This window comes from Notamacropus eugenii, chromosome 4, assembly GCF_028372415.1.
Source record: "Notamacropus eugenii isolate mMacEug1 chromosome 4, mMacEug1.pri_v2, whole genome shotgun sequence".
NCBI lineage: Eukaryota > Metazoa > Chordata > Mammalia > Diprotodontia > Macropodidae > Notamacropus > Notamacropus eugenii.
The window spans coordinates 121829023-121856468 of NC_092875.1; the positions used below are offsets into that span (position 1 = coordinate 121829023).

Below are 27446 nucleotides of genomic sequence, written 5' to 3' on the forward strand. Positions count from 1 at the left end.
AAAAAAGTTCCTGACATTAAAACTATCTAAAAGTAGAATGGGTTGTCCCGAGGAGTAGTGAGTTTTCTGTCACTGAAAGTCTTCAAGCAGAGGTTGAGTGACCACTTGTGAAGGGGTTCTGTAGAGGGTATTCTTCTTTAGGTATAGACTGGAATAGTTTCCTCTTTGGAGGTTGCTTTCTACTCTGAGATTCTGATTTTTTTCCCCCAACTATTCTAAATGTCTGGAAACATTCCCTTTTCTTAATTTTTACAACATTTTATACTTCATAGCACGTAGTCTATCCCTTAATTAGATGCTGCCTTGTATTTTTTCCCCCCACTAATTAGAATTGTAGAATTTTAGAGCTGGCTCCTATCTAGTCTTTTTCCTTTCATTGCCACCCTCGTTTAGACCCTTATTACTTTTTCACCTACACTATTACAATAGCCTCGTAGAGGCTTCATTTCTTTCCTCTTCTCCCTCCATCTGATGCTCCATATCCATCTTCCTAAAGCACAGTGTCTATCAAGTCACTCCCCTACTCAGAAATCTTTAGTAACTTCTAACTGTTTAAAGAATTAAGTTCATATTTCTTAGCCTGTTCCAATGCTTGCATGACCTGGTGCCAAATCTACCATTTTAATTTTATCTTTTATTGATTCCCTACTCTCCAGCCAAACTAGACAACATTAAGTTCACCAAATCCAGATGGCATTCTGCTACTTCTCTGTACTGGATATCTGTTGTTGCCTGTCATGACCTGGTCTCCCCACTTCCGACTATGAAAAACTAGTCATCCTTTGAGACCTAGCTTCACCTTTCTTGATTGCATTGGACACAAGTAAGTGATTGATCCCTCTTCTATATTCTATATTCTTCTGGTATTGCATATAACACACATCACTTGCATCTTATATATTCTTTTTTTTAACCTTTATTATTTTCCCTAGATGTTTCTTGAGGGTGTCTGTAGAACATGCCCTGTTGATCTTCCTGACCCAATTATAGGTTAGGTGACAGCTGAGGAATCTGATGATCTATTCTGTTAATGCCGTCTAACGAATTAATGTGTTGATAATCCTGGAGTTACCTAACCAGGGGTTAACAGATATGTGAATATTTTATAGAACTAAAAAAATCACAGAGTCTTAGTGGAAGATATTTTGATATCAGATGGCCTAGCTTCAATCCCCCTACTTTGCTTTTTATTTCTCTTTATGTCTTTCAGCTTATCAATGTCCTTCCTTAACTATGGTGCCCCAAGACTGAACATAATACTATGTCCATACTATAATAATATATAAATATATAATAGTACAATATATAATACTTATCTTTATGTATACTATGTAATAATATATTATATATTATAATAATAGTGTATAATACTTTCCACACAGGAGCGCTCTTACCTCCTTTTTTATGGATGTTATGCATCTGTTACTGTAGTCATGGTCAGATTAGTTTTTTCATCTCTGTCATATTACATTAGTGACTCATTTTGAGCTTGTAATATGCTACGATCCCCAAGTCATGATCTGCAAGCAATACATAGACTCTGGCTCACTTTACCAATTGGGTTAGTCTACACTTAGGTTTTATGACTTTCTAGAATATATCTTGTGGGAAGGTCATTTAGGAGTCAGTATGACTTCCAGTATCCAGATGACCCGATTTCAAATTTCTGCTTTGCTACATCCCATCTACGTGACTTAGATGTCTCACTTTTTGGGGACTCAATTTCCTTAGATGTAAAAAGAAGGGGTTGGATTAGGTGACTTCTGAGGTTCATTGCAAATATATACACCTAAGTTCTCCTACCCTTTATATTATTCAGCCTTCTGTATTGTCTGATCTCCCAGAGAACTGAGCTCTGTTTAGTATCCTATGGCATCATTCTCATTCTAAGAGGAAAGCACCTGCATAAATATTTAGAGAGCACATTTACATATTTACAGTGTGAAAATGACACTAAGCTCGTCATCATGCCCTAAGTGCATCTGTAGTGGTTTATGTTCAAATGTGTGTAATCAGAACTCCATCGTGGCCACAGACAATGAGAGGAAAGGTAGTGCAGAATTGATTGGCCAACTATGCTGCTAAAAAAAGTCCTCATTTTTGGGTGTTTTTTTGAATTTTCTGTGCAGAATTAAATGATGTTTTTCGTAGTCGATAACATCTATGGTAATTATCAGGCATTGTTTACTTCACTAATTTGGCCTCAAATCAGTTGGAAGGACAATTCCACAGCTTAGCTGTTTTTTTTTTTGGTCACACTTGTCACTCTGCTGTGGGTTGAGGGTGAGGGGCATTGCCAGTGTCTATGGTGTCCTACTAGCTAGTCAGCAAGCATGTATTAAGCACCTACTATGTTCCAGGGACTGGGCTGAGCTCTAGGGGTATAAAGAAAGGCAAAAAACCCCCCAAAAAACAAAAAACACCTCAAGGAGTTTACAGTGTAATGAAAGAAACAACAAGCAGACAATCATGTACATACAGAGGAGGTGGAAGGTCATGTCAGAGGGAAGGCACTAGTAGTAGTGTGTGTGTGTGTGTGTGTGTGTGTGTGTGTGTGTGTGTGTGTATGTGTGTGTGCGTGCACGCACCTGCATGCACAATTGCTTTGTCAATTGAGTAGACTATTTATGGAGTATTGTCAGTGTGATGTAGTAGCTGGTGTATGGGACCTGAGGTTAGGAAAGACCTGGGGTTCTCTGAGACTAGCTGTTTGGCTATGGGCAAACAACTAGCTTGTCTGAGACTCATTACCTTTGTGTATAGAATGAGGATAGGGATACCTGCCAATCCTCTCCTCTCTTGCTAATATTCATATAACACTTTCAGGTAAATAAAATGCTTTACAGCCTTGTAAGGTAGATGGTCTTATTATTATTTACATATGACCAGTAAAGATGAGGCTGAGAGGTTTAGTGATTTTGCCCAGTGTTCCACAGCTAAATGTTTTGTGTTCATCTTTCATTTTTGAAGAAGACCTTGACATCAGAGAAATGATGACATGACTTGACTTTGTTTTGAGTGAGGGAGGGCTGTGCAAGGTCACCAACCTCACTGTCTCCTCCTGAGCCATCTGGGTCCAGTGGCCAGATATTCATCAGGATGACTGGAGATGGCCCAGGATGTACAAACTGAGCAATGAGCAGAAAATAGGTTCCTTGAAATCAGGATTATGTTTCTTCTTAAAAATCTCTGTAGTCATGGAGTTTAGTACAGTTTATTTCAAAGAGTATCTATTTAACGAAAGCTTGGTGAATTGAAATGGATTTTCCCTAAGAGAATATAACTTTGAAGGCAGAGACTGCTTCACAGAATCACAAAATTTGAAAGCAGGAAGTGCCATCAGTGGTCAGATAGAACCCATATATCAGAGGAATCCCTGATATAATGTAATTGGCAAGTGGTCATCTCATTTTTGTCTTTGTACCTTCAGAACTCTGATGAAGGTTTTTTTTTTAAACAAATGCTGTTGAATTATTTGGAGTTAGTAGGTTTTGGCTCATGGATGTAGCATGTGTCCATGGGTATAGCCTATCCCATTGGTATTTGATGTCATAACCACTAACAGCAGTTTACATGCGTGGAGCCAGTCCAGGGTAGAAAGAATGATACCTCAGTTTAGCTGGGCACTGTACCCTCACTTTTGGGAGCCTATGAACAGGGCACAGTGACCAAAGGAGAAGAATCCTCCCCCCATTCTTCTGATGGCTTTGGATAATTTAGGGTCAGCCTGACCTCTTTTGCAGATAGGGTTCCATGGCTTGTCTCAAGAGACTTTATGATACCATGCTATAGCCAGAGGGACATATGGATACCTTATGGATATCCTTACAGCCACATAATACCTTGCCCTTGCTGTGAGAAGGGGAGAAGTGGGCTCATTATATCATCAGACATACTCATTCTGAAGATGGAGAGAGACTGAGTCGGGTGGGTTTCCTAAACCACTTCAGAAACTTTGAGGTGGGTAAGATTAGTACTTCATTCTTCATGTCAGGGGGCCAATTGGTTTATGTCATATGTTTAAAGTACAATCTTCCTCCCACTTGAAAACATAACTCCATGCTATCATGAGATCAACATTTAGGCAAAGACCTGAGACCCTGCAAAATTTCAAGTCATAATGTCTTATAATTTATGGCAGAACAGCTGTTACTCTCTTAGCCAAAAAAGAATTAAAGGATCATTTTACCCTAAACTGAAATGACTAAAACATGATCCCTTTCCTTTTAATCCTCCACCCCCACTGGAAATTTACATAGGGTGGAGACATAATCAATTCCACTTTTGCTGAAATGTGCCAGAATGTCTCCATTTTTGTTGTCATTTCAAAAGCAGGAAGCTTGAACTTAACTATTTCTATATAGAGCAGTAGAGATTTCACAGAATCATGCAATTTTTGAGCTATAAATAATTTTTAGAAAATATCTAATCCAGAAGTTCCTAACCTAAGGTCTGTGACTTAAAAAAATATTTTGATGACCTATTTCAATATATCAGAGACAGTAAGGTGGTGTAGCAGATATAGGGACCTGAAGTCAGGAAGACCCGACTTCAAATGTGACCTTAGACACTAGCTGTGTGTGACCCTGGTCAAATTACTTAACCTCTGCCTTAGTTTCCTCAAACAGTACTTTTAAATGCATAAAATAAAATACACAGGATTACCAAGGGAACCAGTCATATGGGGAGGGGAAGGAAAAAGCATTTATTATTAAGCCAGGCACCTTGCTAAGCACTTTACAAATACTATCCCATTTGATCCTCACGACAACCCTGTGAGTTAGGTGCTATTATTATCCTCCTTGTACAGTTGAGGAAACTGAGGTAGACAGAGGTTAAGTAATTTGCACAGTTAGTACCCACAGGCACTCATACCTCCCATCTCTACTTTGCAGGCATAACAATGCACTTTTCATTGCATATAATAAAGCCAATGCTATTTCTAGACTACCAGAGGACCTATTGGGGTCAGCAAGGATTTGCACTTTGAGTTGTCTTTTTTACTGTTGTGGGGATAGTTTTATGAAAATTAAACTAAATCTGCTTCTCCTCTTGATTTCCCTATTTCTGTTAGTGGCATTTATTCCCACCTTGGGCAGAAATGCTGGAGTCATATTTGACTCTTTTTCTACTCTTCATATCCAAACAGTTGTCAAACACTGTCAATTTTACCTTCACAGTATCTCTCACACCTCCTTGCGTCCCTTTATTTGCACTGCTACCATGTTGGTTCGGGCCCCACTTAGATGATCGTAATGACTCCTTACTGTTCTTTCTCACCCCTAGTTTCTTAGTCTAGTTCATCTTACACTCAGCTGTCAGATTGATCTTCCTATGTACACATTTGATCAAGTCACTCCTCTGCTAAAAAAAATAAAACAAAACAAGCCCCCAGCTCACCAATCCTTTACTGACTCCCCATTTACTTAATAAAATTAAAATTCTCAACGTGGCATTCTGGAACTTTCTGTCTCCAATCTATCTTTGAAATTTGATTTCCTATTGCTTCTGCTTACTCAGCCCTATGATTCAAATGAATTAGATTACTTACCCTTTGTTTCCTGAATGTATCCTATCCCTTTACATCTCTATACCTTGGCTGGTACCATTTTTAAACCTCAAAATCCCTTTCCTCCTGATCACCTTGAATCTATCTCATGCTTCTCTGTTTGTCTACCATCAAGTGGACATTTCATTCATTCGTTCATAATCACAAGAGCAGAAATAATACTGATACTCATAGTTTATAAAATACTTTTTATATATCATCTCACTGGATGCTTACAACTTCATGATTTGATTGGTATCGCTAATATGATATTGATCTTACAAATGAGGAAACTAAGGTTCAAAGTTGGGGATGCGTTGCCCATGGTCACATAGGTAGTTGATGGCCCAGTCTTGTTTCTTCTCACCACGATGGAGGAAGGCTTATGTGAGTGCTTATACACTACGAGTTTACTCTCATAGTACCTGGAATGCCATCTAGTGAGTTCCATGCTCTCCCTGGAAGATCTCAAAGCATGACTGCTTAGCAAAGTCAGGGAAATTGGTTAGCAGAAAGAAAGCAGCCAGATCTAGAAGGAGGCATGCCATGGCCTATGAAAGAGAATTTTACTGTCTTCAGAACATAGGTCCCTAGAAGAAAGCTGCCCTCTTCCCCTAATGCCTGCCATGTATAAGGTGCTGTATACACCAGGTGCTCTGGGGCCATGCAAAGCTTCTTCAAGGAGCTTACCATCTAGTATGAGAAGTACACAAATAGCTATAATATAAATTACCCAAGTAATTAATACACAAATAGCTATAACATGAATGAGATACAAACGTAATTATTACAGAAATAGTTATAATATAAATTAGAAGAGGGAAAGTACCATAGGAAAAAGTACTGTTGACAACAAGATTTGGAGGATGGAAAAGCTTAATGACAAATCACTTTACGTACTTTGCTTCATTGTGATGGTCACAAGCACCATCTGTGGTAAGTTCTATCATTATCCCCATTTTATAGATGTGTGGACAGAAGCATAGAGAGGTTAAGTGAGTCTTCCAGAATCATACAAGTAGTAAGTGTTGCAGGCTGGATTGAAACTCATGTCTTCCTGACCCAAGATCCAGTGCTCTATTTATTATACCATGCTGTGAGAAGTGACTGTTGGGGTAGGGGAGATCATTGGGTACCATGCCAGAAATGACTGTTGGGCTGTGTTCATATCCAGTGGGCCAGGAATAGGTGATTACTTGGGTTTTGTTTTGCCTCCAGTGTAAGATGTTTAAACAGTTCCAACCTTTGAGTTATAGTTCTTTGTATGAAGGAGTATGGAAGTACATGGCATGTGAGGTTCTAAGAAAACTACTTGCAGTAGCTTAGCTATGATGGGCTCAGGTTTTCCTCTTCTGTCTCTTGTGATGTCATATCTCTTCCTTTGGAGAGTGCAGTTAATAAGGAGTTCATGAGTCAGGAGCCCTAGTGGCAAGAGTGATCAGTACTACCTGGGACATGGGACGCCAAGAAAGGAAAGAATCTGAGAGATGATGATGTATTCTGCTTCATTTGATTTTGCTTCCTTTACGATCTACTTAATTTTCTACTACTGAGCTCGGTTGCCCATCTCTGGGAAAGATTGCCCAGTGGTGGACATCTTTGTGATATTCATGATAGACATACATGGACAAAGTGCTATGAGGGAATGGTTAACAGTTGATTGGGGGCATCAGGGAAAGAGATGACAAGACCTTGAAAGATGAGCAGAAAGTTGATGGAGAGATGGAAGGAGACATTCTGGGCATAGAATGACATGAATAAGGTGTAGAAGTGAAAATGTGAAAATGTGTTTGGGAAATGATGAGTATTCCAGTTTGGGGAGACTGAACTGTACATTTAGAGGACAGGAAGGAGCTGTTGTTCAGTCATGTCTGACTCTTTGTGACTCCATTTGGGGTTTTCTTGGCAGAGATGCTAGAGTAGTTTGCTGTTTCCTTTTCCAGCTCATTTTACAGAGAAATGGAGGTAAACACTCAGCTGAGTGACTTGTCCAGGATCACACAACTGGTAAGTATCTAAGGCCAGATTTGAACTCAGGTCTTTCTGATTCCAGGCCTGCTGCTCTATCTGCTGTGCTACTTAATTGCCCTTGTAGAAGGAGATTGGACTAGAAGTATGTCTTAGAGTCATATAGTCAGACCAGTGCATAGGGATTTTAATCTGTCAGCAGTGTGCAGGATGGATTGGAAGGGAAAGAGACTGCAGACAAGACCTGTTAGAAAGTGGTGGATATAGCTAAGCTGAGGTGTTGACAATGGGAAATCTGAGCTCAAGAAAGCTGAAACTTGGGAACTATTACCAACCTGTTACCATAATAAGAGGAACTATTGTCACTGCTTCCATTGGGTTAGGGTTATTAAATTTTAATTATTTAAATTTTGGGTTTAAATTTTGCCTTTGACACTGTCAAGCAGGATGACCAGCGGCACACCATTCAATGCAAGACTTAGTTTTTAAAAAAAATTTATCTATTTATTTTTAGTTTACAACATTGAGTTCCAGGAGCTTTTGAGTTCCAAATTTTCTCCCCCTCCTTCTTCTGCCCTCCTCAAGACAGCATGCAATCCAATATGTACATTCTATGTTATATATATCTTATATATACATATAAACATATTTTCACATTAGTTATGTTGCAAAGAAGAATTAGAACCAATGGAATGAACCATGAGAAAGAAAAAAACAAAAAAGAGAGAACGAATAGTATGCTTTGATCTGCATTCAGACTCTAGTTCTTTCTCTTGATGTGGAGAGCATTTTCCATCACAAGTATTTTGGAGTTGTCTTAGAACCTTGCATAAGATAGAGCTAAGTCTCTCAGAGCTAGTCATCACACAATTTGGCTATTACTGTGTACAGTGTTCTTCTGGTTCTGCTCACTTCACTTAGCATCAGTTCATGTAAGTCTTTCCAGGTTTTTCTGAAGTCTGCCTGTTCCTCATTTCTTATAGCATAATAATATTCCATTACATTCATATACCACAACTTGTTTGTCATTCCTCAGTTGATGGGCCTCCCCTCAATTTCCAGTTCATTGTCGCCTCAAAAATGCTGCTATAAATATTTTTGTACGTGTGAGTCTTTTTTCCATTTGTATGATCTTTTGGAATACAGCCCTAGAAGAGGTATTGCTGGGTCAAAGGGTATGCACACTTTTACAGCCCTTTGCACATAGTTCCAAGGCTTAGTTTTGTCATCTGCAAAATGGAAGTGATTGTAATACCTGCTGATAATACCTGCTGATGCAGTACCTCACTCACAGTGTTGTGAAAGTTTGAAGTGTGATTCAAACTTTAAAGTCTTGCGTTAATATCAGTTACTATTATCATCCAGAATCCCTGTTTTTTAGTTCAGTGCAAAACTCTCAAGGCATCTGGGTCTTCAGTTGCCTTCCCAGATGGCTTCTGAGCTCTGGCAAGGAGAAGTCTAGCCTCATGGAAGCCGTTGGTGGTCTAGGATATTCCATTTTGATTGAAATGTCTAAGGCAGTAGACCAGTTTTGGCCCAAAGCAGGTCTAAATCCAGAACCAATCAAAAAAGCAAAGTTACTGAGTGGTTTCCATGTGGCAGCCTTATTTCTAGTGCCTCCTTTTAATTTTGTGGTTTGTTACACCAATCAGTTTGCTTGTTGTATCAAAGTGAACACCTGTCCCTTGGAAACACTTGTGAAATGAAGAAAGATCTTGTGAGGGAGCCTTGGGAGCTGTTTGTCTGACACCCGAAGACCTGACTGAGACCAGCGACTATCACTGGGGGTTCCAATACTAACTCCCCGAGGAGCCATTCTCTTTCTTCTTCTCAAATGTGAACTTCAGCCTCAGCCCCCAAATCCCTAAGGTGGCAGAATCAGCTGTTGCATTACTCAAAGAAAGGGAGAGGGAGTTAAAGTATTCCCTCAAACTCCAGCATTTTGTGGATTACTGTGATTTGTGAAGTAGAGCTAATAGAAAAGGCAGCATAGCCTTGTGGGAAGCCTGCTGAACTCAGGAGCACTCAGATTTGAACTCCTCACTCACTGATACTAGCTGGGTGACTCTGGGCAAACCATTTAACCTCTTCAAGCCTCACTTTCTTCATCTGGAAAATGGGAAAAATGACTGCCTCTCAGGGTTGTTGTGAGGGTCAAATGAGATAAATGTGTGTAAAGTGCTTTTTAAACCTTAAAACACTATCTGTCTATGTATCTATCTATCTTTCTGTCAGTCTATCTATATCTCACCATATAGGTGATACCTACATATATGTATATTTAGTTATACATATAAATATACCTATTTTCAGATGAGACGTAGAGTAACATTGGAGCAAAGAAATGGGGTCCTATTCAGATAAGGCCCTATTCTTGTAGATAGTTTAAAAAACCCCCCAAAACCACTGGCTCTCAAAATCTCTGAGACTTTCTCTGTATATCATTCCTTATGACTGGAATACCATTCCAGTATAGAGAGGTTCTGAACTTCTTTCAGAGGGAGGCTGGCTATATCTCCCCCTTATCATTCCAGGGTATCATAGGAGGGGTAGAAGTGATTTTAATTAATTTAATTATTAATGATGTCAGCCCAAGCCCTCATTCCAGAGTGCTCCCCTCATTAATTTCCAGATATTAGAATCCCTGTTCTATTTAATTTAACTAATTAATACCTATTAGCTTTTACAAAGGAGAATTTCCTACAAAAATATAGTAGTAACAGAAGTTATGAATATTTCCCCTGCATCTGGGGACCTAGACCACTTTGGTCCCCAGGGAGAGTATGTTTAGACTTAAAGCAATTTCTACACAGTGTTTTCCCCCACCAAGTTTACTTCCAAATGTGGCATGGTGGGTAGGTAGATAAATCTACATCTCTACTCCTACTGGGCTATGTTGGGCAGGTCACCCAAGGACTGTTGCTCCCTCCCTGGCTTCTGGTAAATCTTAGTTTGCACCCTGACTTTCAGACCTTTGATGGTTTTCTCTTCTAACCTTTCAAGGTTCACAAGATCATAGGCAACCCCAATGACTTTCTTTTATAACTGGACAGAGTAAAGCCAGAGTTCTGTGCCTCTATCAAATTCCACTGCAAGGGCAAACTCCTCCATAAAACCTTTTGTGAGTATTCACAACAATAATTTCTCCTTTCTGATTGTCTATAAGACATTGTTCCTACTTCTTATATGTTTTCATTTATTCCAGTTGTTTGCGTATGTAGTCATCCCCTCTGCATTATCCTTGTAACTTGGCACATTTGTAGGTTATGTCTCCAAGAGGGCAACTACTTCTGGATCAAGATCCATATTCCTAAAGCTATAATGGTTCGTGAACCCCCACCAATCTGCTTATTTCGATAGTCAGCACACACAATTATGCTAAAGCAAAGACATTTAATTATATGACCATAAAAGAACAATAATAACAAAACGTTCTCATTACTCTTGGGCACACAAACTGCCTGCTCCCTGGGTGAATTCCTCTCTGCAGCTCAATTTTCACACTCACTTATTGTCAAATGTCCCAGGCTTAGTGCCTGGGGCTGATTCTTTTCTTGACTCACAGAGGTCACAATCATCAGAACTGTCCCTTGTTTTGACTCCAGGGTGTATTCTCTCCTGGGTGTAAAGTCTTCTAGTGTGTGGATATCTCCATGATAAGTCATTATAGTGGATGGATAGAGGGAAGGAGAAAATAATTCTACTTGATTCCCCTCCCCCTTCCCTTACTAGAAATGTTCAGTTTTTTCAATTGGGTCTGATTCTTCATGAACCCACTTGGGGTTTTCTTGGCAGAGATATTGGAGTGGTCTGCCATTTCCTTCTCCAGTTCATTTTATAGAAAAGAAGCTGAAGCAAACAGGGTTAAGTGACTTGCCCAGGATCACACAGCTAGTGTCTGAGACCTGATTTGGACATAGGAAGATGGGTCTTTCTGACTCCAGGTCTATCCACTGTGATACTTAGCTGTTTTCCCCCACCTCCCCCATGCTGTCTAGTGCATTCTGTATTTCTATTGGGATCTCCTGGAACCCTTCCTGGCAGTGTGCCTGGCTAAGGGCTCAATGGGGCTAGGAATCACTGTGGTCCTGTGGACAATGGACTGACCACCAGTGAAACCAACTCCCCCATCTTCCCTCCCTACTCCCCCTCCCATCAAGAAATCTGATTATTTTCATTTATATCCCTTGACCTCAACTAATAGGAACATAAATACTTTGGGTGTGAACTTTGGTAGATGAAAGGGCTTTCTCCAGTTTCTTGGACATATAGCTGGTCTAAGGGAAGCAGGAGCAAGGAGCAGGAGCCTTACTTATTGAACAAACCTGGTGGGGATTATGTCTGTCCCTTGTGATCAGGACTAATGACTTAAGAAATTAAATTGTGTGGTCCTTGGGTGAGGAGGATTATGAAGAGTAGCTCATTCTGAACTCCTATGGATTGGGGGGCTGGCTTAGTCTGCCCCAGACATTCCTTGGGACCCAAGGACGGTTGGAATCTGCTCTACCAACTGTCAATAGAATTTTGAGAAGGAAGAGGAGGGGAACACGTAAGATGCTGTCTACACTATCACTTCAGTTCCCAGGACCCTTTCAATGTTGTTGAATCAGAGGTACTGATCTCCTCTCACCTCTTAATCCTGAGATTTTGCATCCCACTTGTACTGGACTTCTTCAACCTCTCAAGTAGAATTTATTCCCTGACCAAGCCCAAGAAGGAAATGCTCCAGGAATATCTGAAGAAAATCAGGCCAAATGACCTTGTCTGATGATCATCTATATCTTTACTGATCTCCTTTGGTCTTCCTCAAGAAAAAAGACGGGGGAGCTAAGTCCTAGACATGATTTTTGGGTCCTCAATGCCATTAAGGTATGGCGTGCTCTCAGGTACTTTACTAATACTACTTTAGCTTACATTTTTATATTTGAACAACTGACAAGAGCTCAATGGGGCCATCTTTTCTGGCATCTAATGGCTTTTCTCTGGGCCTCTGTTGTTAAAAAAATACATTTGGGGTATTAAGAAAAAATTCAGCTCATCTTGGCTCCTGTACTGATATTTCCAGCATCATGAAGACTTGCTATGGGTATTGAAGTCTCCTGCTGGGTATGGCAGGAAGAATGATACTACCATAAGCCAGGACCTCTCCTGTAGTATTTCAGCCTTGGGAATATTTTTTCATGGAACCTATAAGGAGCTTAAAGCAGAAAAAACTACATGATTTGGGAAAAAGAGCTACTAGCCCTGAGGGTGGCAGTGGGGACTTGGTGCCCTCATCTAGGGGCGACAGCACCCTGTAGTAGTCTAGTCAGATCATAAAAACCTGGTGCACTGCCAAAAAACTGAATAATTCAGCCAGCGGGTGATAAAATAGAAGCTTTTATTCAGATCTCATGTTTAGTCAGCTAAAGTTTCTACAATACATGCTCCAGACTCATCACAGTCAGTGAAAACAACCACTGTGTCATAGGACCTGGACTCTATACCACTTTGCAACTGATCTGGATTTTTCTTCTAGAGAATTGTGCAGTTGTACCACCTTTGACAGATCTCGTTAAGTTGTTTCAGGCCCGAGAGGTGCCAGATACATCTTATGGGGTTTAGCCAGTGGTCGACTGAAACATGAAGGACAGCATTGATGGAGCCCTATGCTGCACCCATCTGGAGTTGAGTTCATTTCTGTTCTCTTCCAGTGAGGGTCTATTGAACATTTGAACTTTATTGAACATTTATGACATGGTAGTTCAGAGGCAGAGCATGGAAGGCAACTTGTGATACTTTACTTCAAGGTGTAAGAATTCTGGTGACCCTGCCTGAGGTACTATGTCTGTTAATATATCTGGTCTTGTGAAATGAGCTCTTCAGTGTAGGACCTCATAAAGAAACCGCTGCACCTGTCATAATGACTCTTAGTTACGCACCTACACTGGGTAGACAAGCTGAGTGTGCTCAGCAGTCAGTTTCATCACTGAGTTGTAGCCACTCTATCATTTTGACCATGGAATACTCTCCTGAAAATGGCTCACTTCAGCTCCTGCACCGGCTTCCCTCAGCACCTAAGATGGCGTCATTATTTCTCAAGTAAATTTTCTGCCTGGATGCTTTTACATCCCTGGTTTACCAAAGACACTGGAACATGGATCAGGCTCCACATGCCCTCCCCAAATCTGTGAAAAAAAAATTTCAATTGGCTTGGTCCTGCCCTCTGGGTTAAGGTCATCTTAAGGATGGTTTATCATTCCCCATCTGATGGTCAGAGCTGTAACTAGGAATTCTTTCACCTGGGGCAAAAAATATTGGGTTGGGGAGGGGAATGGGGGCACTGTAGTGTCACAGATAGTCTGATGAGGAGAAATAATGGCCTAAATCTCCAAAAGGCTGGCTATGGAAGTGAGGCATCTTGGTGACTGTACCTTAGGAGTGGTTTCCCAGGGCCAGGTGAGGGAGCACAGATTGGTGAAGGACTAAGAAGTGATGAGTATGAGAACAATCACTGAACTGCCTCTGGGATATCCATGTCCTAGGGGACAATCCTGCCTGCTCTGCCCTTGTTAGGCTGAGGGTCAGTCAGAAGAAACTATATGGACACTAAAAGAACCCCTCTACTGTTATACCTCATGCCACCAGGATGACTGATCTACCCTTCTGCCCACTGTGGGGCTCTGCTGTGATATGAACCGCTTTTCCACACTGAACACTTAAATGAATTATTCACCATTCCCAAATATCAATCCAGGTATAAAGCTGGAGGTGGCCCAGATGAACTTACAAGATACTTTACAAGCAGCCAAAGAGGTCTGGAGGACGTGAGATTAAAACCATGACACCAGTAGGAAGTTTTTACAAGTAGGACACCAAACAGATTGGACAGAATCTCTGGAAAGATCTTGGAGGGAGAAAGCAGCCACTTCCCTCTTTAAGGAGCAAGCCCAGTGGTAAGCCCCAATGCCTACAACTCTCTCTAGCTGAACCTATCCACTGACTCTGATTCTTCCATACACACAATGGTATGGGGGTCTGTGACTGTTAAACCCACATAAATCCCCCAATAATGATGGAAGAACAGAAGGTATTCCTAGAAAAGCAAATGGATTCCTCCTATGACCCCAGATGATGAGCTGGGAGCACACACATAGCCTTCATGCCCCAGAGGTCTTTCTTCAATGGCATTGTGCCAAGCTTAGTTCTCATGGTTTTGGGCTACCTCCTGGGAGTGGTGTCTATTACCATATACCTACCACGTGAATACCTTCAATGGCCATGCCAACAAGAGAATTCAGGGGGAGCTGGAAGTTGGAGGTCTGACTGTTTTTTGTATTGAACCAGATAAAGTGAGGCCTTGCTTTTGTCTAACTCAAATTTTTACTTGTGGCTGGATATTGAATGCTTGCAGCCTGAAGGTCAGACCGTGTATAGGTCTGACAAGAGTTTCTTTTTGAACCCTCCTGGTTTGGACTCTTTAGCCATGACTTCCTACCCTTGGCCTTCCATCTCCTGACCTTCATTTGTCCTAAAGCTTCTCACTTGTCCCTTTCTCCCTACTCCCATGATGGGAAGGGTTCAGTCAGTACTATGAGTCCCACACATGCCACTCAATCTTTGACCTGTCAGGATCTTGAGGCAGGTAACTGACCCAGTGGAGAGAGCGCTGCATCTGGAGACAGGAAACCTGAATAGAAATGCAACATCAAACACTTAACCTTGTTGTGAAACCTTGGACAAATCACTTAACTTCTTTTTGCCTTGGTTTCCTCAGCTGCAAAATGGGGATAATCATGGCACCTACTTCCCAGGGTTGTTAAAAGGATCAAATGAAATAGAATTTGTAAAGCACTTAGTCTGGTGCCTGGCACATAGTGGGTGCTTAAGAAATGCTTATTTCTTTCCTTCTTTCCTTGACTTCAAACTCTGTCAGATAAGGAGTTAGGGGGAGCACAAATTAGGCACTATCTTTTTCTGAGGCAGCCTGATTGCAATATGGTTTTTTTTTTGGAGACTGATATACCTCGCTAGTGACTTCCATTAAGCTCAGGATCTACTAGAATTTTCAGGTCTTTTTCATATTTTTTTTCATATTCCTTTTATCCTTATATGTCAAGCTTTAGCACAGGTCTCGCCTCTTCTGTGGGCAGCTACGTGCTGCAGTGGACAAAGCACTGGGCCTAGTGTCAAGAAAATTCCTCTTCCTGTGTTCAAATCTGGCCTCAGACACTTACTAGCTGTGTGACCCTGGGCAAGTCATTTCACCCCATTTGCCTCAGTTTCCTCATCTGTAAAATGAGCTGGAGAAGGAAGTGGAAAACTGCTCCAGTATCTTGATCCCAGGGTATTAAAACCATTCTGGCTACAGGCTTGGTTATCTAAGATATTGACTGTCCTTTGTAGCTTCATGTTATCAGCAAGTGCCATAAGCTTTCATCCCAATCAACTATGAAATTGTTGAACAGAATTCAAGACAGAGCCCTGTGGCACTTCACTGAAGATGATAGCAGCATGTCATGATTCTAAAGACTCAACGAGTTCAGAATTGGACTCTATTATTATCTAGTGCCATAGTGCCTTTGACTTGTCCACAAGGAGATCATGAAAGACTGTCAGAATCCCTGCTCCAATTTAGACACTATTTGGATTTATCCATTGGATAGCACCTCAGACCTAGAGTCAGGAAGACCCGAGTTTAAGTACAACCTCAGACACTTAACAGCTGTGTGACCCTGGGCAAGTCACTTACCTGCTTTCTGCCTCAGTTTACTTCTCTGTAAAAAGGGGATAATAATTCCCAGGATTGTTGTGAAGATAAAATGAGATAAAATGTGATTTGTAAGGTGCTCTGCAAAGTGCTTAAAGCACTATATGAATGCTAGCGGCTGCTATTTTATTATTGTTGTTGTTTTCCTAATATCGTAACCTAGTATCCCTGTTAAAAAAGAAAGTGAGGTTAGTCTGATAGAACTTGTTCCTAATGAGCCTGTGTGGGCTCACACTGATCACCTTTTTCCTTTCTAAGGGCTCATAGACCATTAACAATCTATGTTAGAATTCTTTTTGGAAAGGAGCTCATTCCCAGTGATCTGTATTCTGAAATCACTTAGCTGGTAAATATCTATCTAGGTCAAGATGGGAATCTAGGTTCTCATTGGATCCTTATAATCATCTCCAAAGCTAGGGAATGCAAATATAACTAAATATTGTTATGCTCACCTTATACTCTGGTAGAAGCCAAGGCATCGTATCACTCCCTGAGAGTCATATAACAGAAAAAAAAGATATAATGGTAGTATCCTATACTACTATATACCAGGCACTGTGCTAAGCATTCCACAAAGATCTCATTTAGCTCTAAAAACAGTCCTGGGAAGTGGGGTGCTGTTATTATCTCCATTTTATAGTTGTGGAAACTGAGGTTTAGCAACATGTCCAGGGTCACACAACTAGTAAATATCTGAGGACAGATTTGAACTCACATCTTACTGACTCCAGGCCCAGCTCCCTATTCACTGAACTGCTTCTGAGATGGGTGGGCATAGTTGGGAGAACCAGTCTTAATATTAGTCCTACTGACCTTAGGACCCCTTTAACTGTGACTTTTCTAAATCCCCCATAAAGTCTAGTAAGGAACTTGTCTTTTTGAGTTGCTGTATTTTCCAGAAACACTGGACCCAGAGTATGCAGAAAGCCCTGAATGTGTCAAGGATGAATCCTCACCCCTCAGCTGACAATTTGTTGTTTGTATCCCAAACTAGACTCCCTGTGTGTCCTTGGGAGTGAAGACAGGCACCAGTTGGTCTGTACTAGGCTGAGAAATTGCTTGTGCATCTGGGACCCTGTGTAGATAAGCAGAACATTTTGTCTTTATAGTCTAGCAGTTCCCAAGGTAAAAGAATGTAGCTTTTGCCATCTCCTTGTTCCTATTCTTTGGGAAGGGTTTTGTCCTTTTCTCACCTTTGCTGTACCTTTCCCCTCCCATGTGACACCCTTTTTTGGTATCTCCTCCTTCCTTTGTCTTGCTGTTATAAAAATGCAAACTTCTGTATGTATTGTGAACTCTTTGGGTTCCACATGAAAGTTCATTTCTCCTGTAATAAACCTGGTTTTCACCCAAGTTTGTGAAGTTGTGATTGCCTGTTGACAAATCATGATGCTGAGCAGTGACAGTGAGGGCTAAAAGTCACAGGGCCTGATTTCCTGGCCCTGAGTTCAGTCCAAAACAGAATTCTGTTTCCATTTGCATTTGCCGTGAACTGAAAAATATTTAGAACTTCTCAGAATTGGTAGGGGGAGGGAAATGATTTTTCATTAATTGGTATCAGGGAGAGTCTTGAAAATGTAACAGAGGAATGCAAGTGCCTGGGCCTTTTAGCACCTCACTTGGGTCCTATCTTCAAGGCTTTTTTTTGCTTCTGATGGTCACTGGCTTTCATTTCTTTAAAACTCCCTCAGTGGTCATTGAGAAAAAGCCCTTCCCCACCCTTGTTGTCTTTAGCCAGACAGAATGAACAGCACAGGATGAGCAGACATGTAGGGGATGTATGTGTTCTACACAGATTATCTCATTATATTAGCTTTTTCTATAAATTCATCTCTCTTTGAAATTTTCATATGGTTCCCTGGTCCAAGATGTCCCCCTCCTTCCAGAGTTCCAGGTTTGGTACCTAGCTGTCTTCTTTGGCTTCTCTCCCTCATTCCACATATTCCACGAGTGGTCAAATCCTGTCTTTCTGACCTCTATGACACCTCTGTCATCTGTCTACTTGCACAACCATCACCATAGTGCAGACCCTCATCGTCTCATGTTTAGATCCATGCGGTAGCCTCTTAATTGCTCTCCCTGCTTTCAGCTTCTCTCCTTTCCCATTCATTTGAACAGCTGCCAGATTGACATTCCTAAACCACAGATCTGACTCAGAGATTCCCTATTGACTTTAGGATCAAAAGGTTTCATCTTGATCTTCTACTTTTAAAATTTCTGTTTTGTGTAAGTTACATACTATGTGCAATTATTTGTAGAGGATGCACATATAAAATGTATGTAAAGGTGTACATATTCCTATATTTGAGGGGCATGTTCAGAAAGTTTTTACTGATAGGGGTATGTGGTCAAAAAAGTAGGGGGTCCTATACCTTGTTGTCTCTTGTCAACTGAAAGGGAACATAGATGATTTTCTTTCCCTTTTCCCTTTCCCCTGCCCAACTAGTAAAACTCATTTTTCTTTCCTTTTCCACGGAAATCAGAAGGCCTGACAAGATTTCCAGTGAGGGTACAATATTGTTACTATACCAAAGGACACTTTGAGGAAAAGGAAGGAAGGAAATAAGCATTTATTAAGTGCCTACTGTGTGCCAGACATCGTACTAAGTCCTTTACAAATGTTATTTCATTTGATCCTTATAACACTTCAGGAAGGTGAAAGGTAGATGTTATTATTATCCCCATTTTACAGTGGAGAAAAGAAAACTGAGGTAGGCAGAGATTAAGTAACTTGCCCAAGGACACAGAGCTACTAAATGTTTGAAGCTTGATTTGAATGCAGGTCTTCCTAACTCTACTGTGCCACCAGCTGGCTCTAGAGAAGGCCAACATTTTAAAATGGTCTCCTCATGCAGAGAAACACTGGAAAAGGGAGTGGACGTAGCATTGGGCTTGGGAATAGGGTAAGGCAGGAAGAGATGAAACTAAGGAGCAAAGTGGATAGTGATTCTGAGATTTCAAGGTATAAAGTTTCAATTTTGTCTATTTCTATTTTCTCCCTAGCAGAACCTTCTCTCCTCCTCTCGAGAACTCCAGGAACTATCAACATTCATAATGGAAGAACTAGTTAGCCTGAGATCTTCCTGGACCAAACACGGAGGAGATTTCATGTTTCCTTTCCCATGAGACCTTAGCAACTTTGGACTTTCCATTTGAAAGAGCGCAGTGCTAGGATTAGTGAGACCTGGCCTGTCTGTCTGCTACGAAGGGCAATTGAGGCTCTGTCTGCTCAGAGGAAGACAGAATCTAGGAAGTGAAAATATGTTGACTTTCATGGAAATAAAAGCTGTTCCATTCACTGGGAGCACAAAGGAAGAACACGCTGAACTCTGTTTGTTTCTGTTGTGGGGACTGATTGATTTAGTTGAAAAGAAACCAGTTCATCTTCTGGCCTTGCTCCCTCTATTATTGGAGCATGAGTGGTTCAGAGTGTATTATGAGATTTTCCCCAAGCCGTCAGTGTAAATGACCAACAGTCAATTGCAGGGGGTATTAGGCAGAACTGGATCCTTTTGGGTCTCACATCCTCCAAATGCATACAGAAGGGGAATGGAATCACAGAATCATCGGTTAAGAGGTGGAACCTTAGGTGTAATTGAAGCTAATCTACTCATTTTGTTGATGAGGAAATAGAGGTGTGTAGAAGCAACTTGTCCAGAGTCACAACAGCTAATTAGTAGGGAAGGAGAAGGAAATAAACACATCTATATACGTATCTATGCACATCTATATCTATCTATCTATCTATCTATCTATCTATCTATCTATCTATCTATCTATCATCTATCTATCTATCTATCTATCATCTATCTATCTATCTATCTATCTATCTATCTATCATCTATCTATCTATCATCTATCTATCTATCTATCTATCTATCTATCTATCTATCTATCTATCTATCATCTATCTATCTATCATCTATCTATCTATCTATCTATCTATCTATCTATCATCTATCTATCTATCTATCATCTATCTATCTATCTATCTATCTATCTATCTATCTATCTATCATCTATCTATCTATCTATCTATCTATCTATCTATCTATCATCTATCTATCTATCTATCTATCATCTATCTATCTATCTATCTATCTATCTATCATCTATCTATCTATCTATCTATCTATCTATCTATCTATCATCTATCTGTCTATCTATCTATCTATCTATCTATCATCTATCTATCTATCTATCTATCTATCTATCATCTATCTATCTATCTATCTATCTATCATCTATCTATCTATCTATCTATCTATCATCTATCTATCTATCTATCATCTATCTATCTATCTATCTATCTATCTATCATCTATCTATCTATCTATCTATCATCTATCTATCTATCTATCTATCTATCTATCATCTATCTATCTATCTATCTATCTATCTATCTATCTATCTATCTATCTATCATCTATCTATCTATCTATCTATCATCTATCTATCTATCTATCTATCTATCTATCTATCATCTATCTATCTATCTATCATCTATCTATCTATCTATCTATCTATCTATCTATCTATCTATCTATCTATCTATCTATCTATCTATCTATCTATCCATCTATCTATCTATCCATCTAATCTATATATAGCCTTTATTGTTTGTCCTTCATTCTCGAAGATGACCATGACATCAGGAAGGTGATTTCATGACTTGAAAGTGAATTGGGTTTAAGTGAGGAAGGTGGGACTACGTAAAGTCACCAGCCTCACTTCCTCCTCTGGAGATGTCTGGGCCCAGTGGCCAGATGTAGATCAGTATGACTGGAGATGGTCCTGATAAAGTATGAGACCTTGGTTTTTTAAAGCTAAGGTTCTTCCCAGGTCTCCGTTTGACTGAGGTGATGCCCATTCAAAGATTAAGGCTAGGAAGGAAATAAGGCAAAGAATGGCCTCTTTTACCAGATCAAAAAAAAAAAAAAAAAAAAAAAGAAAAATCAGTCTGGGAGGGGAAGATCCCCAGGGTTTCTGGTCAAAAAAATGGAAACAGTTGCTATTTACCTTCACTTTGAGCCATTAGGGACCAAACAATGACCAGGTGGGGCTTGGGCTGGGACCTATGGCTGGGCAATCAATGAGAACCAGAGTGGTTTGGGTTTAAGGCAGAGTCCTTAAGAAATAAATATAGCCTATAAACTCCAAGATATCTCGTGAGCTTTCCAGTAATCAAAATTCACATTTAGCTCTTTGACATCTATAAAGTCCCTCTCTCACAAACACTTTGCAGTGTGTGGATAGTACAAACATTACTATGCCCATGTTAAAGATGAGGAAACATACTCAGTGACTTTTAGGATCAAGCACTGGATGTAGCTTCAGAAATAATATCCTTTGTGGCTTCTTAACCTGAGGTCCATGAGCTTTTAAAAAAAATTTTGGTAACCATTCCAATATAATTGAGTTCCTTTATAGTCACATATATATTATTTGATTCATTTAAAAACCTCCTTCTCAGAAGGGGGTATCCTCATAGGCTTTCAGTTTGCCAAAAGACTCCACCACACAAAAGAGGTTAAGAAACCCTCATCTACTCCAACTTCCTCACTTTATGATTGGGGAAACTGAAGTCCAAGGAAGTTGAATGACAAAGTCACACTGGTAGGCATCAGAGACAGGATATGAACTCAGGTCCTCTTGACTACAAAGCTCTTGTTACTGAACCAGGCTTTCTTTTGACCCAAGATCACATATCTGGTGGAATCGAAAATCTCAAACCTGCATTTTCTGGCTGCAAAATCTAGCGTTCTTTCTACTCTGTCACCTGAATGTCATAGAACTCAGAGCTAGAAGGAACTTAGAAATCATTTAGTCTGAAGGAGGTGAATGGATGTATAGCTTCCCCTTGTACCCCTCTAGTTATGAAGGGCTCATTTCCTTACAAAATAGCCCATTCCAGTGTTGGACAATTCTAGTTGTTAGGAAGTTTTTCACTAGGTCAAGACAAAAACCTTAGACCTCATGCACTCTGAAGCCCATGGATTGAGCAAGGAAGGGTCCCTGATCAACCTCCACTCAATGGCTGTTTTTGGACCCTTGTGGCTTAGAGTGAATATCAATAGTAACTGTTGTCTCCAAACAACAGCTCTGAGGCTCCTGCTCCTCCCAGTGTGATTTATCTATTTTTTTCTTTTCTGTTAAAGGGGCCATTCCCCTGACTACTTTTTAAAAAAGTCTGTTCACTGAATGGGCATTACCTCACTTTAAGTGAGTGCCTGAAAAGGCCTTAGCCTAAAACTGTCTCCAGTCATCCTGATGAATATCCGGTGATGGCCCTGGAGGAGAAGTGAGGCTGGTGACCTGCACAGCCCTCCCTCATTCAAAACAAAGTCAAATGCAAGTCATGTCATCATTTCTCTGATGTCATGGTCCTCTTTGAAAACGAAGGATTGAACACAACCTTCCCTGGAACTTTGAGCCTCATTCTGCACTCCGGGGCCAGGCATATCTGGTATAATGCCGTATCCATTAACTACTTGAAGATATCTTCAGCATCCCACCTATTTCCAACCCCCCCTTCTTGTCTCTAGTCTAAACATGATTTGTTCTTTTGATTGAAATGTGTGTGTTGGAACAACTTTTGGACCAAAGGTAACATCTTAGGTTTCATCTGGGATCTTTGGGAAAGGGGGCTTATGGGGATCAACTCCACCATGATAGGTTGTATGAAAAACTATGGAAAGGTACCCCCCTCTTTGGGGTATAACTCTTTGGAATTCAGACTGTACTCCTTTTGACTTCTCTTCCTCTCTACCTAGGGAGATATTGAGGGAGAACTATCAAAGGGTCATACTCCAAAGAAGATGAATCCCCACTTTAACAGCTCTTCTTATAGCTTACTGAAGGGGACATTTCTTCCTGATGCTGACCAGTCATCTTCACCACAAAGGCCCCTGGTTGCCAATACCACCAACATGGAGTTGCTCCATCACTTCAAAGTGTTGTGACCTGCAGCAAGGGGCCAGAGTACATGCCCCATATAAAGGGAGCATCCTCAGCTCCAGGAAGATGGTCCAGTCTGATAGATCTAGAGAGGGAGTTCTCTAATCATTACATTCAATGTGGGGGAAAGTAATTTAGTGAAAAGCAAAATGGAACTTGGAGATAAAGGGAGAATTAAGGGAAGGACAGGTGTTATCCTACTCAGGCTGAAGGACAGGCAACCAGGATAACCAGATAGCAGCGATAGCCAAAGACTTTTCTAAAATAAGGACTACTTTTCTGGAATAATTCTACTAGCTGACATCTATATAGTGTCTTGTGACCTTTTTTCCCTAGGAGGTCTACACTTGTAATTTTATTGTTGTGCCTACTCTCTAGTATAAAATCAGAAACTCATCCATTACTTAGGGTTTTAGAAAGTTGCCTGGGTACTAAGAGCTGTGGGTCTCATCCAAAGTTACAGACCAGTACTCATGAGAAGCAGGATTTGAATCTAGACCCTCCTGACTCCAAGATCCACCCTTCTATCCACTATAATTCACTGCTTCTCTTTATGGTTTACAAAGTACTTTATAGACATTGTCTCATTAGATAATTGAAACAACCCTAGGAGGTAGCTGGATTAGGTAATTAATAATAATAATAGCTAACATTTGTGTTGGACTTAATATATGCCAGGCACTATGCTTAAGTAAAAGGTTTAATCCTCGTAGGCAGCCTGAGAGATAGGGGACATTATGACTGTTTTTTTTCCAATCATTTTCGGTTATGTCCAATTCTTCATGGCTCCATTAATTGTTTTTGTTTTTGGTAAAGATACTGGAGTGCTTTGCCATGTTCTTTTCCTGCTCATTTTACAGATGAAGAAACTGAGGCAAAGAGAATGAAGTGACTTGCCCCAGGTATACAGCTAGTAAGTATCTAAGATCGGATTTCAATTCAGAACTTCTTGACTCTAGGTCTATTGCTCTATCCACTCTGCCACCTAGCTGCCCAAAGACCTAGTGAAGATGCCTGGGACTGAACCCAGGGCTTCACACATGAGGAAACTGAGGGTAAGTGACTTCTCCAGGGTCACATAGCTTGTTAAGTGTCTAAAGATGGATTTGAGCTCAAGTCTTCCTGACTCCAAGTCCTGTGCTCTATCCATTGAGCTTCTGTAGGTGGAGGATTTACAGCTAGAAGTGACTTTAAAGGTCACTGAGTCCAATCCTCTCATTTTAAAGATGAGGAAGGAAGCTGATGCCCCTAGAGGTAAAATAATTTGCCTAAAGGAAGTAGGAAGTAGGAAGTGGTACAGCCAAGATTTGTACTTAGGTCTGGTCTTAGACACTAGTTATGTGATCCTGGGCAAGTCACTTTACCTTGTTTGCCTCAGTTTTCTCATCTGTAAAATAAGCTGGAAAAGGAAATGGCAAACTACTCCAGTATCTCTGCCAAGAAATCCCCCAAATGGGGTAATGAAGAATCAGACATGACCAAAAAATGATGAAAAGCCACAACAACCTCTCATTTCAAATCAGACAGTCTTTCACACTGTACCACCCATGCCCTTTTACCATTCCCATTTTACAGATTGGGAAACTGAGACTCAGGAGGTGAAGTGATTTGTCCAATGTTTTAAGAGTGATGATACGGTGGTGCTGGGACTTGATTGAAGGTCTTCTACAGACTCCAAATGCAGTTCTCACTCCACTACTTGACAGAGGTCTCTACTCTGCTTTTCGCTCTGCTAGGTGTTGTATAAGTGTGAATGGCAATTGTAGCTGGGGTTTGGGGTGGCCTCAGATTCTGGTTTTTCTATCCAGGAAGGCTACAGCTCATGTTTGAGAAAACATCTGTCTTTCAGGTTTTTTCATCTACAATTTTGCTCTGATGCCTCTTGGCACTTTCTTGCTGAGGACTCATTCTACCCCATGATGTCATCTTCTGGGTGGGTGGTGAGGACTTGACTGCTCTGTTCCCAGGGGAGAGTCGTCTGCCATTCCTGATGAATTGCTTGGCTTCCTGGCTGGATGCTTTATGCTTTTCGACTGACTCTAGTTCTCCTTTCTGAAATACTGCAAATACAACAGACCCTTTGTAGACGTCAAATGCATTTTCATCGTGACCCTTTGTGGTGCTGGTGTTGAGCTAAGCTGCATCTAAGGCAGTGGCAGTAAGTGTCTGGGGATACTCATTCCTCTCTCTCTTAACTTTATGTCCAATCACATACTAAAGAAAGAAATGCTTTAAGGGAAAAAAAAATCCAAAACTTGGGAGTCAAGAGACTTTGATTGTAATTAATAACTCTGTAACCTGCAAGGACCCTCATCTCCTAACTACCCTGGGAAGTGGGTGTTATCCCCATTTTATTTATAGCTGAGGAAACTAGCTGACAGAGATTTAGATTTATTCAAGGTTACACAGCTGTTGTTATTATTTGTCCTCCTTTTCAAAGAGGACCAATGACATCATGGGGTGATGTGTCAACTTATGAGTGAATTGAATTTAAGTGAGGCAGAGCCACACAAAATCATTCAGCCTCTCTCTTTCAGAGTTCTTGAAGGCCAATGGCAAAACAAAACTCAGGATGACTGGTGATGACCTGGGATGCAGTGGATGACCTTGGCACCTTTGATGTCTGACCAAGTTCTAAGTACTCCATAGTGGCTACTTCAACGCCTTCATGACTATTGGAACAAATTGTTCTAATTTGTCCATTCAGCTGGGGAAAAAGGTCTTCACATATTTGGTGTAGATATCCCCCTAATTCACCATTGGGTTTGAGGTCTGTTAGTTAACCTTCAATCTGGTTTAGCCTATCTGCCAAAATGGTTTGCCAGGGCGTGGCTGCTGTCCATACTATAGCTTCTTGGAGCCACAGGAGAGAGTTGGGTGAATCAGGTGGACATCAAAGGGCAGACCGGAATAAGACCCAGCAAGTCTTCACACTAGAGGTGCTAGTCCTCTCCAAATACCCTATATCTGATCTACATTTTAGATTTCTCCAGACCCAGAACAGTGTTCTTCACATAGAGGATGCTTAATAAATTATTTTTGAATACTGACTTTAGAGAACTTCTAGTTCCATCCCATCACTGTACTAAAACCAACCCAAAGAGATAAAATACTTGCCCAAGGTCACATATTCAAAGTCCTTCTCAACCTGGCTTGAACATACATGTGCAGCCCTTTATCCTACTTCCCACTTCCCTAAACACTAATTTCAATGGAGACCAGTCTACTCCTTGTCCCATCAAACATGTCTTTCCTAAGTCTGCAACTCTGGTTCTTCTATATGCCTTAGGTATCCTCCATTGTACCATTCACTTATCCAAATCCTGACCATCCTGTGGGGGCCATGTCAAATCTTGCTTTTTTGGCAACTTCATCCCACAGGTTTTATAATACTCAAGGCACTTTATAGAATTTTAGATTTGAGAGGGCTATTTTATCCAGACAATTAAGGGTCATAAAGCACTGAAGGCTTGGAGCTAGAATCAGAAAGACATGGGCTCAGATCTTACTTTGGACACTAACTAGCTGTGTGACCTTGAATAAGCCATTTAATCTCTGACAGTCTCAGTTTCCTTAGCTGTAAATAAAACAGAGATAATAATAGCACCCATTTCCCAGGATGATTGTGAGATCAAACTTGATAATGCATGCAGAGCACTTTGAAAAGCTTAAAGGGATATACAAATGTTAGCCATCAACATCATCCTCATTGTCATCATCATCATCATCATCATTTTTATCCAACTTTAATAGTAATTAACAGTAATTCCCACTCAAATATATTTAACAACTGGTCATCTGGCCTCTCCTTACCGACCTTGAATAATTGAGAGCCTTTAAAGGAAGCTAATTCTGTTTGTGGACAGACTCATACTCTCTCTTCCCCTGCCCCTCATTTTTGAGCTGAAATCTCCCTTTCCACAGTTTCCATCCATTGCCCAGTAGGGGCAAAGTGGAACAAGTTCTTCCTTTGCATGATGGCTCTGTAAGTACTTGAAGTGAGCTGTCATATCTTGCCTAAATCTCTACTTCAGTTGGGACATCCTCAGTTCCTTCTAACAATCCCTCGATAGCATGGTTTCATGTCCCTTGATTATCCTGGTTACCCTACTCTACACTGGCTAACTTGCCACAGTGTGATGCTTAGACATGATGAAGCAATACTTCAGATATAATCTGACCAGAGTAGGGCATAGCAGGACTTTAAAAGCCTAGCTCTTTGCA

General features: G+C 40.6%; 1 long non-coding RNA gene across 2 annotated transcripts in view; it reads left to right on the forward strand.

Moving 5' to 3' along the window:
• LOC140500551 (uncharacterized) overlaps positions 1-19585 on the forward strand; it is a 55181-nt gene extending 35596 nt beyond the window's left edge. For both annotated transcript variants that reach the window (XR_011965787.1, XR_011965786.1), the window contains 3 exons: positions 657-823; positions 14253-14451; positions 19269-19585. This is a non-coding gene — a long non-coding RNA (uncharacterized lncRNA). The remainder of the gene's footprint in view (positions 1-656; positions 824-14252; positions 14452-19268) is intronic.
• The last annotated feature ends 7861 nt before the right edge of the window (positions 19586-27446 follow it).